Source organism: Olea europaea, chromosome 20 (genome assembly GCF_002742605.1).
Source record: "Olea europaea var. sylvestris chromosome 20, O_europaea_v1, whole genome shotgun sequence".
NCBI classification, from domain to species: Eukaryota; Viridiplantae; Streptophyta; class Magnoliopsida; order Lamiales; family Oleaceae; genus Olea; species Olea europaea.
This window is the reverse complement of record NC_036256.1, coordinates 18,641,491-18,659,107: the sequence shown is the minus strand read 5'-3', so window position 1 is coordinate 18,659,107 and position 17,617 is coordinate 18,641,491.

The following is a 17,617-nucleotide window of genomic DNA, read 5'->3' as shown; positions in this document are numbered from 1 at the left end:
GTCGAAGTCATTTGGAGTGCTCCTGTGGCTTGACGTGGTCGTTGTATCTTGGGAGATGATTGTCGAAAAATCGTTAACACCGATGCGGGGCAAATTCATCTTAAGGACAAAGTGTCCAACACTTACCTCAGCCAAAAATTCATCACTTGTATCTTCATCCTCATTTTCTGATTTCCTTTTATTATGATTTGATTTCATAAAATGATTAATCTAATTTATTTATTTATATTGCAAGGTTCAATCGTTCAAAAATCGAAAGAGAAGGTTCCACATTCATATTCTTCGGAATCGGTAAATTCTCATTTTGCCTTGTTAAATCCAATTTTAGTAAGTTGGAATACGTTTCGATTTCATGCAAATAAACGACATATTTATTGTGAATATAATATGCACAATTATCGATGTAATTTTTCAACACTTAGTTCCCAGCAACGCACCTAATACTCTACGGTTATACAACGGTATCTTATAGCATTATATTACAGTATATTAAAAAAATCCATGTGGTCTAAGTCTATGAAAATATAAAATAGGAATAATAACTTAACAGAGAGAAGAGGGGAAAAAAGGGAACTAGAGGTAGGTCAGAGTGTTAGACAAATGATAGAGAAAGATAAACCAAAGAAATATTCCCAATTCCACTGCTCTTCACAATTCAAATATAAAAGACTACAAATGCCTCTTACCATAAAAATTATTAACTGGGTGGGGGAGCGGGAAGCATGTTATAAGTCCCGGTTAAATGGAAGTTTTTGTCACAATGCTTCTTCATTCTTCTAATTATAAAATCCCAACCTGCACATGGTAGCAAGATGCAATTCAGATCAACCTGCAATCCCCAATGCTGGTAATCATACATCAGATGTAATCCTGAACAAAGCTTTTTAATCCACAGTCTCCATTTTCGTTTTCATTTTGTATGGTGCGACAATCATACTCCACCAGTATCAACATATTGATATGTCTGTCTATATGAAGTAAACATGTTGTTGTACCCTCAATAAAAATCATACTGACTATATCTAGATCATTAGATTAGGATTTTAAAGCAATTACACAAAGTACACTACAATCTAAAGAAACTTAAACAGGGGTCAATACTTTGTTTGCGTCTTGAATCTTTCCACCAGAAGGTGATTTGATAGAATGAATGTGTCAACCAGAAGAAGAATCAACATTAAATGGTAATATTACTTAGATGAGTAAGTAATATTTAGTAACGGGTGTTGAACCTTGATATAGAATTATATTTTACCAACGATTAGCGAACATTGTTAGCAATGTTTTAGTAAAAGGAAGTTTTAGCAACGTTCAAAAAATGTTGCAAAAAATGACTTTTGCGTTGAACGTTGCTATAGAATTATATGTTAACAACAGTCAGTGAACGTTGCAAAAAATAAAACTTTTCCCAACATTCAATGAACATTGCAAAAAGTGACATTGACAACATTCATTTAAACAATGTTGCTAAAGCTCAATAAAGTTAACCAATTGCAACACTCACTTATTAGAATGTTGTCATAGACTCCGTTAGCAACATTCAATCAATGAATGTTGTCCTTTGAGTGTTGCAAAAAAGCATTTTTGTTTTAGTGGCATGGATCTATGAGTGCATCATCCTGGATGATTAAACATAAAATTCTGGGGATAAAATCTTTTTAGCCTGTCATGATAGCCCTTTTCTTTTAATTAGTCTTTATCGAGTTTCGTGCCTAAGAGCATAAAAGGAGCTGGGTGAATTTCAGGTTTTTCATGCATATATCAATGAAGTACTTGTTTACTTTTTGGACATACTATATGCTTTATAAGGAATATGGAAGAGTTACATCAATGCGGTTAAAATCTTTGGCTTCTCAAGGCAAGCATGTCGAACAATTTACGGTTAGTTAAATTTACATTGCTATTTTGATATAAAGTATTAGCAAGGATAGTCTCCTGCATTTAGTAAATGGAAGATAACTGTGTGATTTTTGGTTTCAAGGTACCTTATAATTTCATTGAATGGCTATCGAAATCTATAGCAATTTTTCTATTAAAAGTGTAATCAAGTGAAGAAGAAAAGTGAGGTTGTCCGTATTGACAAAATTTGCTATTTTTTAAAGGTTGGAGGACCAAAATAAAAAAATTAAATGGTTGGATAGTTCTACTACTTTGTTCGAAGTATAGTTCAACTTATCCATAATATAACCAACCAAAAGCTTAAATTACTTTTGGGACTTCTGTTTCAATATTTATAGAATTTATCACGGATAAAAAATTTAAATGATAACTATTTTTGTTGACTCAAAAAAATTACGCCAATAGAATCCCAACCTCGTCCCTTTCACATAGACATCACGTGCACACTGAACACCCTATTAGGAGGCAAAAGTTGTCGGTCAAGAAAACATGTTGTCTATTTGCACTTCGACAGTCAAGTCAATGCTGAACAAGAGAAAATATGAATGCAAGAGAAGGAGAGGAAATTTGGCTAGGTTAGAATACCGACCTTATGTAAAATGGAATCATATATATAGAGAGAAATGGCTATGGGCCTATGGCCCTAATGGGCCGGATCCAAGCTTTGGATTGTAAATAGGTCCATTCCAATTTAATAGTTGATGTCACGTTGGTCAATGTAGGACCCCCTCTATTACGCGCATGACACGTAATTTATGGATATAACAATAGTCCCAAGTCTGCGTCATACATACATGCACAGGTCAAACTTTGAAACATAAGCTTTCAACTAAGCTAGGTCTTATAGATTGCCTCAAGAATATAAGTAGCTTTGATAAACGAGGACTTACGAACTGTCTAGAAAATATGCATGCATCCCAAATTGATGAGAACTTAGGAATTGTCTTGAGAATATAAACTACTGCAATAAGTGAGGATTTACAAACTACCTCAGAAAGTATGTGTGCGAGCCTGGATAAGCGAGGACTTACAAATTGCTTTGAAAGATAGATACTGAATATAATTTTCCAAAATGTTGATAGCACCTCTTGTGTAATACGGAAAAACCAATCATGTAACACAATACAATTTATTTACAACATATATACCAAATAAAATTTGGTCCATTAGCCCCTCAAATTACTCATGATGATAAAATGAATAATAACATATCAAATTTCTCCAAGATATAATATGTAGAGATCTTATCATGTATCATAGTAGGTCATATGCTTGTATTAATTAGCGTAATAGTAGGGCAACAATAATATAATGCATATGCTAGTAGTAATAATGTAATGATACAAAGATACTAGTATTAGCAATGATGTGACATTCGTACTTGACATCAATAATATAATGCATAAGCTAGCAGTAATAATGTAATGGTACAAAGATACTAGTATCACAATAATCCCCCAAGTCCGAATCGAATATTTATATACGGGTCGAACTTAAAACACAAGTGACTATGATGAAGCTGATGCAGAGACGAGACTAAATATAAGTAGCTATACTGACATTGATTCAGAGGTGATGCTCTGAATGTAAGTAGTTGTGATAAGCTGAAGCAAAGATGATGCTCTGAATGTGAAAGTAGCAGAGACAATGCTCTGGACATAAGTTATAGAGGCGATAATCTTGACATAAGTAGCAAAAGTGATGCCCTAAATATAAAAACAGTAGAGGTGATGCTTTGAGCATAAATAGCTGTGATAAGTTGAATATATAAATAGTAGAGGCGATGCTCTGGACATAAGCTATCATGATGTGAACTTGCGTAGCAATGAACACTATGTAACCCACAAAAGATTGTGACTCGATCCCAAGAACGCCAATAAACCAAAGGTTTTGGATTTAATTCACAAACGATGAACCAAGCAACCAATAATAAAGATTATCGACCTCTTGATTACACAATTTATAAATCTCACCTGGATTTGTTATGAATGCTACAAGACTATTAAATCTTGATAAGTTCGATTTGTTCTTCAAATAACAAGAAATTGAAAGAAAATAGCCCCTTGTATTAATCCCTCAAAAATCAACTATGGTGTGATACAATGAGAAACTTAACTATTTATATGAAACCCTAAAGTATGGAAAAAGGCAAATTAAAAGTCCTAGCAAATGGAAAAGTTACCAAAATAAGTGTTTTAGCAAAAATAACTCTCGCAAGAAAAAGAAATTTTCACTCCAGAATTGGTCTATGTGACTGCATGGTAGCCATTCGTGCAGTCATATGGAGGTCCTGTGGATAAACAAAAATAATAATTCTTTCAGTAAAAAATAATCCAGATCATAAAAGAGTTGAGATATGGGTGTTCATATGCTCATGGCTCAATGGGAACCGTGGTAGTTACCTTTTATGTCGTGTTGCCACGTGGAACCGATAATTTAGTTCAAGAGAAGTCATAACAATTACATTTTGGTGAAGAAAATATATTATAGGGTAAAATATATGCAACAGGCGTAGAATTGAAGGTTGGAGCAGCAATCTATCCACTCACTTCAAGTGCAAATTCTATATGGAGTCTATGACATGGACCAAAGAAATTTTACATTTATCACACTGGTGAACTTCAAGTACAATCTATCCACTCACTTCAAGTGCAAATCCTTTCAAGTTTTAACAGGTGAACTTGCTTAAAAACTATGTTCTAACTTAGGCATCACCACACCACTATTTAGAGCAGACTCCCAGCAAATATTTCATCTGAAGATCATTTACAGGTTTAACTAGCACCATTATTTGTTCGCAGCAGCAACAAAGAATGCATACAGAATCTTCAGCATAAAATTAACAAGAATGTAACTATAAGTAAATGGTACAATAGGTGAATAGAAGAAAGATCAAAATCCAATAACAAAATTCATAAAGATATATAACAATAATCAATAATAACAAACCATCGGTTGACCAAAAAAAAAATCCTACCAATAAAATTAAGGAGAGTAGAAGATTATCTTCATGGATTGAAGTTTTTAATGTAGAATTAATCGTTTGCAACAATACAATTTCATCAAATTTGTTGGACCCATATTTTTCACAAATCTTACCGATTGCTCCAACAAGCTCAGCCGATTCTGGACAAAATTGAGGGTGACCCATGGTAGAACTAGATGCGCCTAGTTGAGAGGAATGTTGTGGTGCTACTTCACAATTGAGAGGGTGGCCGGATGTGGAAGTAACTGGGAGAAAATCGTGACTACGCTCCCGATTTTGGATGGGAATGTGACGCTGGGTAGGATAGCGATTATCCTACTAGCTTGTTGCAATAGTTGACTCGTAAAAAAGAAACGAAAGAAAACGTCTAAAAACCAGAGAAAATACTCTGAAATTTAACTCAATATTATTGATATACCAAGTGACACTGGGTAGGATAGCGATTATCCTACTAGCTTGTTGCAATAGTTGATTCACAAGAAAAAAACTTAAGAAAACGTCTAAAAATTAGAGAAAATACTCTAAAATTCAACTCAATATTATTGATAATGAAGAATGATGAAGATTAACTCACAAGCCGGGTTAAATAACTGAAAAACGCAAAATTATAGGAAAATTATCAAAAATGGCAAAATCCCGAAATTACACCAGAATAAAATATTAAGTAAAAGAAGTAAGTTTCCAAAAACTTGGCTCAATTTGAGTTTTCTAACATATGGAAAAAAGGAAATGAAATGTTACCATAAATAACAAAAAAATAACTAAAAATTGAATTTTGGAAAGGAAAACAATGGATTTTGGGCTCGAAATTGACGCATATCGAGCATAACTAGGTGGCCACGATGTACGTGCCGAAGAGAGCTTTCCAAATTATGGTCATAATAGCGGTTCTGATAATCATAGCCAAAGTTATGGGCAAATTACCAAAAATGTGTCAAATTCCCCCAATTAAGAAAATAATTGCGATTCACTTCCCATCTTTGCGCCAATCCGCCATCTCATGGTATCTTAGTGCCATCATCGTGCTATCTAACAAATCAGCATCACTCAACTTGGATCCTCCTGCATCAGAATCGGTGTTGTTTCTGGTGGGCAGGCGACGGTTGGAGATTGTAGAGGGATGTGAGGGGGTGTAGGTGGTGTGGGTCCGGTAGCTTTGGTAGTGGGTGGCGGTTGTTATGGATGGAAGGAGGCGGCGGATCAGCCCTCAACAAAGCTAAAGAATTTTGGGGAAATAGAAACAAAGAAAATTAGGTTGTTTTATGCGTTTTGGCAATTTTGCGTGTTTTGGCTTGAAAATGCTCAAAACGTCATTCAATACACTTTTTTTTTTTCAAAAACTCATTTTCGAAAATGGGAAAGAGAATGCATTTTCATTGTTTTGGAAAATCGAAAACAGAAAACGGCATGAAAACAACAAATTAGCTCAGGAATGGAGCATGAAAGCATGCAATTCTAGTAAGAAGTTCAAATTATATTCATGCTACAAGGATAACTTTTCATGGTTAATTGAATATTTATAATGCAAGTTTGAACATGTAAATAAATCTTGCTTTTGTAAGAAATTAATAAATATTTTGTTCGTACTTTATTCTGCAAGCCAATTTTCCAAAGGCTATTGTGGGGCATAAGTAGTAATGGGTTACTTAGACTAGTTTGAAAGAGATGATTATTTGAAGTAAAAAATGATACATTGAAAATATGGGGATTAAAAAGTAGAGTCTGTGCAAAATTATTTTATTATAAGAATGTGTAACTAAAAATGAGTTTAAAAAATGATTTTTCGATAAATTATGCCAAATGTATGCTTGATTTATTCATGATTTAATGTATTAAAATCAATTTTTAAAAAAATGCGTATAGGTGCGAAACGCCACACCCTGAAAAATGTGTATAGGTGTGAAATGCCACCCTAGACACGTTCTATTAATTTTATTTCTTTTCTTAAAAGCTTTTATTTAGATTTAGTTTCAAATTTTTAAATGACTTTATTTGTACAAAAGTTAAAAATGAAATACGTTAGGAAATTTCAAACAAAACAGTGGCCAAGGGAAAATCTATTAAATGTTAGTTTGACATGATAATGTGAACTCGTGTAGCTAGATCGCTACCGAACCCATAGGAATTTGAACAGGATCCCAAGAAAGCCAAGAATCGAGATTTTGAACTCAACCCACAATAATGGAACCAAGCAACCCAGCAACAACGACAATTGAAGGATCTCTTGATTACGCAATACGATGAATCTCACCCCGGATTTGTGGATTTGATTCAATATCCAACGAACCAAACAACTGCCACAATCACAAGGATATGCCGACCTTTTGATTACAATAATTATAAAATCAACACCCGATGTTTTGAACGCCACAAGATTTGCACATTGATAAGTTAGATTTGTGAACGCCACAAGAATATCAATTCTTAATAAGTTCGGTAAATTTGTCCATGGCAAAACAAGATTAGAAGCGAAGCTTCACGAGAGAAAATCTCAATGTTTCATTATCAAAAGTCTTCGTTTACAATGAGAATAATAAACCTATTTATACCAACTCATAAAAAACCCTATAAAATATGGAAAAATGTAATTAAGAGTCCTAGAAAATATAAAGTTACCAAACATTAAGAATCCTAACAAAAATAAAAGTCTCGTGCGAAAAAGGAAAATTGCATCACAGTTGATAATCATGCAGTCGCTAGGTTATACAGCATGCGCCCACATGGAACACTTGGTTGCAGCCTTGTAATTCATGTAAGCCTAGGAATGACTAACCAAGAGGGGGGTGAATTGGTTATAAAAACTTTTTCGAAAATTAATTCAAGATTTAAACTAATATGATAGCAAATGAGATAATTAAACAAATTTGCACAAATACAAAGCAAGTAAAGACTAAATAGATAAATTCAAATAATAAGAGCAAATATAAAAACAATAAGTAAAAAAGGAGAGAGGATGCAAACGATATGTTTTGGAGGTTCGATCCAAAGACAATCTACGTCCTCGTTACCAAGCTCTCCATCGCGAGCAATGCCTTTTTCATTATGTTGATTGACTTATGGTGCAATCCAACTGTTACAATGCTTCCAGTGACTTACAACCAAGGAGCACCTATCCTTTTACAACGTTGAGCTTTACGGGACCTCAACACGACCCACACTATTGAGCTTTACGAGACCTCAATATGACCCACACAGTGACTTACAACAAGGAGCGCACCAATCCTTACATAATGTTGAGCTTTCCGGGACCTCAACACGACCCCCAATCAAAAATAAGAGAAAGAAATATTACAAGTAAAAAACTTCTCTCTTAATAAATGATATAAACACAATTAAGTATCAAGAGAAAAGTAGGATCAACGCTTCAATAAATTGCAAAAGAGTATAGCTCAAGTGTTGGTTGAAAAACTTTGATGAATATGATAATTAAAAGATAAATTCAATCAATCAAAGTTTTCAATATGAAGAAGTTGAAGAGTTTATACAATGTTAAGTACAAAGAATTTCTTCAAAAATATATCTCTCTTATAAAATTGATATAATTAAGTTAACAAAGAGAGATGAAATCTTTGATGAATAGAAATTTGATTTAACAATCATGGTTTTCAATGTGAAGAAGTGGAAGAATTTATGCAATTTAAGTGCAAGTACCTTCTTCAAGTATATATTTCTCTTTGAAGATTAATACAAATAAGTTAAGCACCAAGAGATATGAAAAAATTTGATGAAAGGAAGATTCAAGAAATTTAATTCAACATTCAAAGTTTTTGTTGTGAAGAAATAAAAGAACTGGAAATAAAAGTTAAGCTTCAAAGAAGATTATTCACAATAATAACTCACAAGAAACTCTCTCTTCATTGTTGTAGTGATGAATGGAAGTGAAGTGGCATTTATAGAAATCAAAAAGCTTTCAAACGGTAAAAATATGTCCTACTTGACGCATCTTACCGGACGTCGCTAGGTATCGGACAGCCAACTAGCCATTGTTCGTAACAGTCAAAAATCTTACCTTTGGCGTATCGGACCACCCGCGAGGATCAACCGGACTTCCGGTTGACCGTTGATCGGACCGTTGACTTTTTTTTTTTAAATCGTGGTCTAAGTTAAAGTATGACTTTTTGGAGAATCAATCTTACATTTTTTGTTAAAGGAAAAAATAATAATAATTATTATGCAAATGGTAGTGAAAATATTTTTCGTGCACAAAATGATTTTATACCGTGAAAATGTTTCCGTGCATAAAAATTCTTTTGAGTTATAATAGATGCAAAATATTAAAGTGTTTTACCTTTACATTTGAGTTCAAAAAAGCATCTATATCCAATGTCTTCAATTTCTTCTTCCGACGTGATTTTTGATGCAAAGGCTCGATTTCCATCTCCACATTCGTCAATCTCCAATTTGCTTCCATGTTGATCTTCAAGCTCTAAAATCGTTTGTCCATGTGCGTGATTCTTGTTCTCGATTTTCATGTCTTCATTTGTCGTTAATTTCATGATAATTACAATCAACACTCAAAATTCAATTTGTTAGAATTAAACGCAATTTGTTTTTGATAATCAAAACGAGATGTCAACCATTAGGTCAACAATTCCCTGCCACGTTGTGTGCAGCCGCATGAGTCTCCAAGCTTGCGGTCGTACAACTTTACATTTTGGCTTCGTCTTCGGCTATTTAACACCAATTGATCCATATGGATTTGAACTTCATCCCCAACTCGAAATATGAAGTTCTAGATAATTTTTGGCCCCCTTGGATCACATCACATGATTTTAAAAAGTTGAAAGAAACTTTTGAGATCCAAAAGTTGCTTTTGAATCCGTTTGACTAAATTTTACTAAAATGTTTCTTCAAGTTAGGAAAGCTTTTAAAAGGATCCGGTCATAAACAACAGCCAAAAATAAGGCATACAAGTATAGGGCATCTCCCTGGCGAATCGTTTAGTTTGCAGTACAATTTCTGATGCTAGGCAATAACAAAGCATACTTTTGTTTCTACTTAAATTGTTAGCTACCATGACTATTTAAAACTAATATTAGTATTCTGGAATCCAGTGAGAAATAGAGAAAAGTTAGAAACTCATAATGGGATCACTGCTTTTATTGATTCTTCATTTGGATTTTCAGTTTCTTATTCTCTGTTTTTCTCATGGGTGAAAATCCATGGCCAGTGGACTACACCAATTAGGTGTAATCTAGGTGACGTAATCTTGATTTTGCTGCCAAGTTCTCTTTACTTCCATGTAATTTTCTTAGGTGCTGAGTTTAGGTGCAATCGTGACTTCAATGAATCCATTGAGTAATTGGTTAGAGATTTTAAAAAAAATGAGGATGCAGATTCTTGATTTAAATCCAAGATTTGCATTTTCAGTTCCTAATAAAGCGGATGAATTGAGAATTGCAGTAGGAGGTTATTCTGTAATTGGGGTTCCAGATTATGTAAATTTTGATAGACCCAAGTGAAAGTGATTATCTTCACAAGCTTATTCTCAGTGATCCACTTATTGTATTCAGATTGGGGTTCACAAGCTTATTCTCAGTGATCCACTAATTGGGGTTCCAGATTATGTAAAATTAAGCAGCATGGCTGGTTTGTATTCATCAAGCACCACTGGAAGTGTTAAAGGTGTTGTGTTAACACATAGGAATTTATTGTCATTATATACTACTGATGTTGTGATGAAGAAATTCAATGCTGATGAGATGGTAAGAACTTTAGATAGATACGGTGTAATTAACGTACTCATTTTCCCACAGTGCCGCCTTTATTGATGGCTTTAATAAGGAAAGTCAAGAGTTGTCCGGGCAACAGTTTTAGAAGCTTGAAACAGGTTTCATTTGGTGCAGCTTCATTGAGCACAAAATTCATAGAGGACTTTATTCTACTCTCCCTCATGTTGATTTCATTCAGGTACTCGTTTGTGTATAATGTTAATCAGTTTTAGGCTTTTTAGCTCGCATGTTGTGATCTTATTTATGTGGTGGTGGACTTATCCAAAATCATGTTTTTTAGTTTAGTTTTATGCAATCTAGCAAAAGGAAAATAAGAAATGAATTTCTTCATGTGGATATGACTTTTTTTTATGCGTATTTTAACCATGCTGTTGAAATATATTTCGTCCTTGACATCTGTAAGAACATATGAGGCTTAAGAATGTCAATTTAAAAATAGATAGAAATGGGTGATGGATAAAGGTGTAGTACACATGGGTCTCACAAAATATGTGAATAAAAAGTGGTTTGACCGATCAAAACCCAATACCAAACAAGGCAATTAATCAATCTATTTTTTCAATTTTCTTGTGTTTTTTTTGGATTATAAAGGAAAAAAAAAATGCCTGATTGAGGATAATAGTTGCCATTAATCCACTTCACTAGTTTTCATTATATACCGTATATAGCATCAGGGGCGGACCCACATGAGGTCATGTGGGGTCAAATGACTGATGAATACTCCATACTCATGATATTTATACCACATAATTCATTATTTTGTTACCCTTGAGAGTGTTTTAGAGTTTTTTAATGTGTGCTTTGATGTTATGGTATAGGTTGACGAAATTGAAGGAAATAAGCAAAAGTTGGCAAGGTGGAGAAAATGGCTAAATTGTAAAAGATCCAAAGTTCGGGGACTAAAGTGAAAATGCTCAAAAGTTGTGTCGAACCTCACGACGAAGATTTGAGAGTGTTAGGAGTCAATTGGATAAAGAAAAGTGTCAAAGGGATCAAATATAATCGAAGAGAGATCACACATCAATTTTCAACTGAAAAAGTTTTGCTCCAAATTTTTAGTCTCATATTGAGACCCATTTTTTATGCCTCTGTTTGAGCCCCATTTTTACTTCATTAAAATGAAAAATATGACCGTTATCCATCACATCAAATCACCATTTTTGAATTTCTATCTTTGATGTGGGGCCCGTAACGGCTCTATTTCTCATTCTCATTTTCATTATAATGTGGCTCAAACGGGCTTTATATAGAAAATGATATAATTGGAGAATGATATCTGAAAACAAGTTGTAGCCCTTTGAGTTAGCTTTCTGACACATCTTGAATTACCTCAATCGGATATTGAAAAAAAATTATGATAAAAAAACTGAAAGAAGCATAAACTGCCTTTTCACCCTAACTAGGGCTGATGGGCACTGCAGTGCCCAGATGACTGAAATCCAGCAGAATTCACAGCGCCGCTACAGTGGCTCCGAGGCGCCTCTTGTCCAAGAAAGGGTTTTTAATACTTTTTGGATTCTTTTCTTGGCCCAACTCAACCCTAATTCGTCCGAGGACTTTAAGATACTACAAATACCATCTAAAAGACCTATTTTCTCCAACAATTGAAGGGGCCAAAGAAGAATTCAACCGGCCAAAGACACAATTCAAAGAAGGCATAACATCAAAAGATTGAAAAAACCAAGCAAGGAGACGTGGAGAACATTGAGGGGAATTCAATTAAATCTCCAAAAGAGTTTATCTTTTCTTTCTTCCCTTAGTTTTCTTATATAAATTGTGTAAATTTTATGAATTCCTTAATGAATAAGCAATTTATCTAGGGTTTGATGTGACCAAAGTTGAGATTATGATTTGATTTTGTCATAGTTATTTCTACTTATTTTTAATATATGTTTTTAATGTCAGAATTAATGCTTTCAATTGAATTGCCTCCAAAAGAATGAATAGATGCTAGTCAATTCCGGCACTCGAGAAAGTGGAATTTAGGCGAGATCATAGGATTGACACAATGTAGATTTTATGGGTTTTAAGAGAACGTATATGATCTATGAAGCTTATTCCATAAGAGAATCATAAACTTGATAAATCTTTGATTTTAATTCGGAATAAAAATATCAGGATTGAAATCTTGGATTAATTTCTAGCCATCACTCGGGAGAGGGGGAAAAATACATTAGGATTCTTGCTTTTAAACATGGAAAATTGACTAGAATAACTAGACATAATTGAATTATAATTGACAGTTAGGTGAAATCATTCCCTAGGCCTTTCCTATATTGATCTATTCGTATAAATTGCATTTCTTGAATTCGTCAACAAAATATCTTTTAGATTAAATAATACTAATGAATTGTAAACATTCATTAATCTAGATAAAGCTGAAGCTACAGAATTATAATACTTAGTAAAAATTAAATTACAATCCCTGTGGGTTTGACACTCTTAACTTCATTCATATATTACAAAACTTGACACCGTACACTTATGGTATAAATCACGTTATAGAAAACGCGTAATAATGATGCCACGAATTTTATTTTATTTTTAAAAATAGCTATTTTGATCCCTTTATGACCTATTTTGACGTACTCACTATAGAATGTCAATGAAATCCAAAAATTGCATTCTTAATATCATTTCGAAGAGCTTATGGCCTAGTTTTTGGCCATTAATGACGTGTGAAATGGTCAACCATAGCAAAAGTTAGGATGCATCAAAGTAGGCTGTTCTAAACTAGTATTTTGAGAATTTTGATAATATATTAACTTTCAAAATTCGTCGACGATCGTATGCTATCCAACTTTACAAATCACCTATGTCATCTAGAAGCTTGTTTCGAGACCTACATTGTAGTCATATCGAAAGGTCCAAATGGATATCAAAAAGAGTTAAATAGGTGTCAAATGTACATCTCAAAAAGAGACGTCTAACTCGTATTTTCTTTTTAAAAAATCAATTATTTCATTAATGTTTATTATTTTTGCACGATAAATTTCTCAATATAATTTATATCATTTTATTAGAAAATTTTACAGGGAAATATGACGTCAAAAATTTTAGGATCGTTACGGATTAATTGTTATTTGAATTACTTTCAAATTACATTTGATTCAGGCTTGAATTTAATTTACTTCCTGTATTAAATTTGAACTTTATTTCAATTCATTTACTTTCTATATTTAATTTGATTTAATCGCCATTAGCTCAGCACATGTCAATGAAATGAGGGTTATTAACCGAAATGGTCACTTAACTTTGAAAAAAGTTCTCATGGGGTCATTGAACTTTAAAAATGATCCAAGTCATTATTGGACTTTGCAAAAGGTTTACACGGGGTTACTGAACTTTAAAAGTATCCAAATACATATTAACTTATTTAATAATATTGATAATGATGTAATTATACGATATTTTCAAAGTATCAAAATATGTATTAACTTATTTTCATTAATATTATTTTTTTAAAAAAATTATTTTTAAAATTTTTGATCCCACAACACAAAACGACTGGATCCGCCCTGTATAGCATGGCAGATGATAACATTTATTATCCACTTTTCTACAAGGAATTATCTACCCTATAGTTTGTAGCTACAAGTGTTATGTCATTGTGCATGTCAAATGATTACTTTGCTGCAGGGCTGTGGTTTGACAGAATCAACTGCTCCAGGAACTCGTGACTACAGTACTGTTAAGGTTCATAAATATTCTTTTATAGGACTTCTGGCGCCAAATGCACAAGCTAAAGTGGTGGATTGGGTCACTAGTTCTTTTTTACCACTGGGAAGCGTTGGTGAACTTTAGTTACATGCAGCTGGTGCCATGAAAGGTAAAGTGTTGCGTGGTTACCATTACCTTGAAATCTTGGACTTCTATTTAAAGTGTGCTTCTCTTTCAGCAATATACATATTGATGGACTATTTTTTGCATCTTAAACTATCTTTTTTTTTCCATAAATATTTGAGATGTATCCCATTTTCCTACTATTTTTGGCTGAAGTAACTTCTTAATTTAATACCCCAACAATATGTGCAATATATTATGAGGCATAAATGTACGTTTTGATATTTCAGGGTAACTTATCAACTTTACCATTTTCTAGGGACCTTGTGTTAATGTGTGTGTGTTTGTGTGTATCAATGTTTTTAAAGTGCACTTATGCCCTTTTCTTCAATTCATCTATTGTTAGCTCCCTAGATGATAAGCTGGTCCAGTCCAGTTTTCAAAACATTGATATATATGGGTTTACAAGAAATTAAATTTTAATAATATGCTGGATATCTATTAAATTATTATTGAATTATCTGATATAAAAGTATTTAGATAAACCTTAAAATTTGTATACATCAACATTGGAATCTTATCCTCATATAGTTAGAATTTTCTTAAATTTGAATTTCATAATATGTGTGTGTGTCTATTGCACTTCAATCACACAAATTTAGAGAGATAAAAGAACAGAAAGAGAGGAAAGAGAAAGAGAGAGGGAGCAGGAAGAGAAAAGAAAGGAAAAGGAAAAATTCTGATGCATTCGAGATGCACTTGCTAGAATTTTCTGGCCTAAATTGTTCGAGTACACAAGAAATTTTATGAATAAGGTATGGATTTATCTAAATATCACATGCTTTTGTAATTTTACTTTTTAATGTTTTTAAGTTAAGCAATTTATATTTTATTAGGTGATCCAAATTAAATAATGATCTTGTGGTCAATACCATACGGTATTATTATGTAGATCTACATAGAAACTAGCCATAGGGCTAAATACCTTAAATGGAGATTGAGAATGGGTATGTCCAAGTGAGAATGAGACAATTAGGTTGCTATCATACTAGAAAATTTTGTTATATGCGTATTTTACTTGCTTTTTATATCAAATTGTGAAAATACTGTCATTAAATATATATTGAGTATATTCGTATGCTCATTCCATATTTAAAATATTTTTTCAATGCTTGATTGATCGAAATTGGAGGCTGAGACTGTAGAGAAAGTCTGTGTCGGTGGATCAAGAATTTTATTTTCTTTGAATATGTAGCATTTAGTTAAAAAATATTTTGCTATCAGAATTTTATTTTCAAAATTGATGAATTTATATTTCATTAGTGGATTGAATTTATTTGGCATATTATAAAAAAATAAAATAGCTTATTTTATTTCGCAAAATCCTTCAATTTTTTTTTTATTACAATGCATCAATCAAATTTTATTAAAAGAATTATTTGACTATTAAAAGGACATAGATTTCAAGGCGTTACAGCTTGATATCAGATCCCGTTCAACCTTTCCTATAGACTTTGTGAAATTAAAGTTTTAGATTTCTTTATATGTTAAGTTTTATATAAATATTGATCCACAGGACATTGGGACCAACATGATCAACTTCTAACCAACGATCTAAGTCATAAAATTACCTTAGTTTTAAAGATAACAACTAATTTCTTGTACTTGATATATCCTCTTTTGTAGAAAGTTAAATCGTTATATTTTATATAAAATTCATCGTGATATTTATTTTCTTAGAGCCATGATGAGAATTAGAAAATTAATTGAGTGAAGCCAATGCAAAAGAAAAATTCGGGAAATTTATTGTTTGAATTTTCTTGATTTGTGTATATTCACAAGACTGAAAGACTTTGTCAAAAAGAAAATGTCTAAGGCGAGTTTGGGATCTAAGTGGTTGACTTGTGACCCGTCTCTTCACCTGGAAGCCTTCTCAGTTGTGCATTATTCAAATCAACAAGACGAAAAGTAATATTACAAACCCACTCAAAAAAATATGTAAAATCCATTTAGACAAACCTTATTAAAAACAATAAGAATATATTGAACAGAAGCAACACTATTTATACTCAAGTATTCTATCGTTGTTAGCTATATCATGTTAGTTGAATTGACTTGAATGACCTCTAACATACAATCCCCTTATTTAAGGTTTTGATTGCAGCTAACTTAGCACGATGATTATTAGCTACTATGCGAGAGATGTCGCAGCAGCAACCACCTCAAAAGCCACGAGGTAAACCTAAATCGTCTTCAATTATAGAACAATTTCGCAAGATGCACCCACCCATGTTTGTAGGTGGCCCTGATCCACTGACTGCTGAAGAATGGCTTCGCCATCTTGAGTATATTTCCAGGTTTATGAAATGCACTAATGTACAAAAATCCTTTGTGGTATTTATGATGAAGAAGAGAACTTGTCGTTGGTGGAAGATGACTATGAGCTCCCCGTATCGAGGAGTAACAGGTAACCTTATATGGGCACAGTTCAAAGATATAGTGCTTTAGAAGAACTTTCCAACTATTTTAAGAAATAAGAAGAAAGCAAAGTTTCTTGAGCTGAAGTGGGGAAACATCACGCTCACTGATTACGAGTAAATGTTTGAGGAGTTATCCAGATTTTCCCCACATGTCGTTGACACAGAGAAGAGACGAGTTTGACATTTTGAGAGTGGACTGAGAACTGACAGTAGGAAAGCAATGACAGAATTCCAATAAGGTACTTATCAGGAAGTTCTAGAGAAGGCTAAAGTATACACCTTTAACGATGACCATATTGGTGAAGGTAGTAAATAGCAGATTGGCTTCTTAGACAAGTGCAAATGGTATGACAATATCAAGAGGAATGGAAAGGTCCCAACAAAAAGGGAAAGGCAAAAACAAGTGCCAACATCAGTGACAAGAATCAACAATCACCGAGGAGAATGCCTGGCAGAAAAAGGTATTGTTATAGATGTGGCAAGCCATGACATATAGTCAAACACTGCATTGAGGGACAACCTAAGAAGGATGAAGATTAGAAGATGGGCAAAGTTAGAGTTTTTGCTTTAACCCATGAAGAGACAAAGCGTGACTACAATGTGATGGCAGGTCACATATCAATCTCTGAAATGCTATTTTTATATTAATTGATTTGGGAGCTACATACTCATTAGTTTCTTCGATATTCATTTCAACGTCGAATATAAGATATGCACCCCTTGATAACATATTGGAA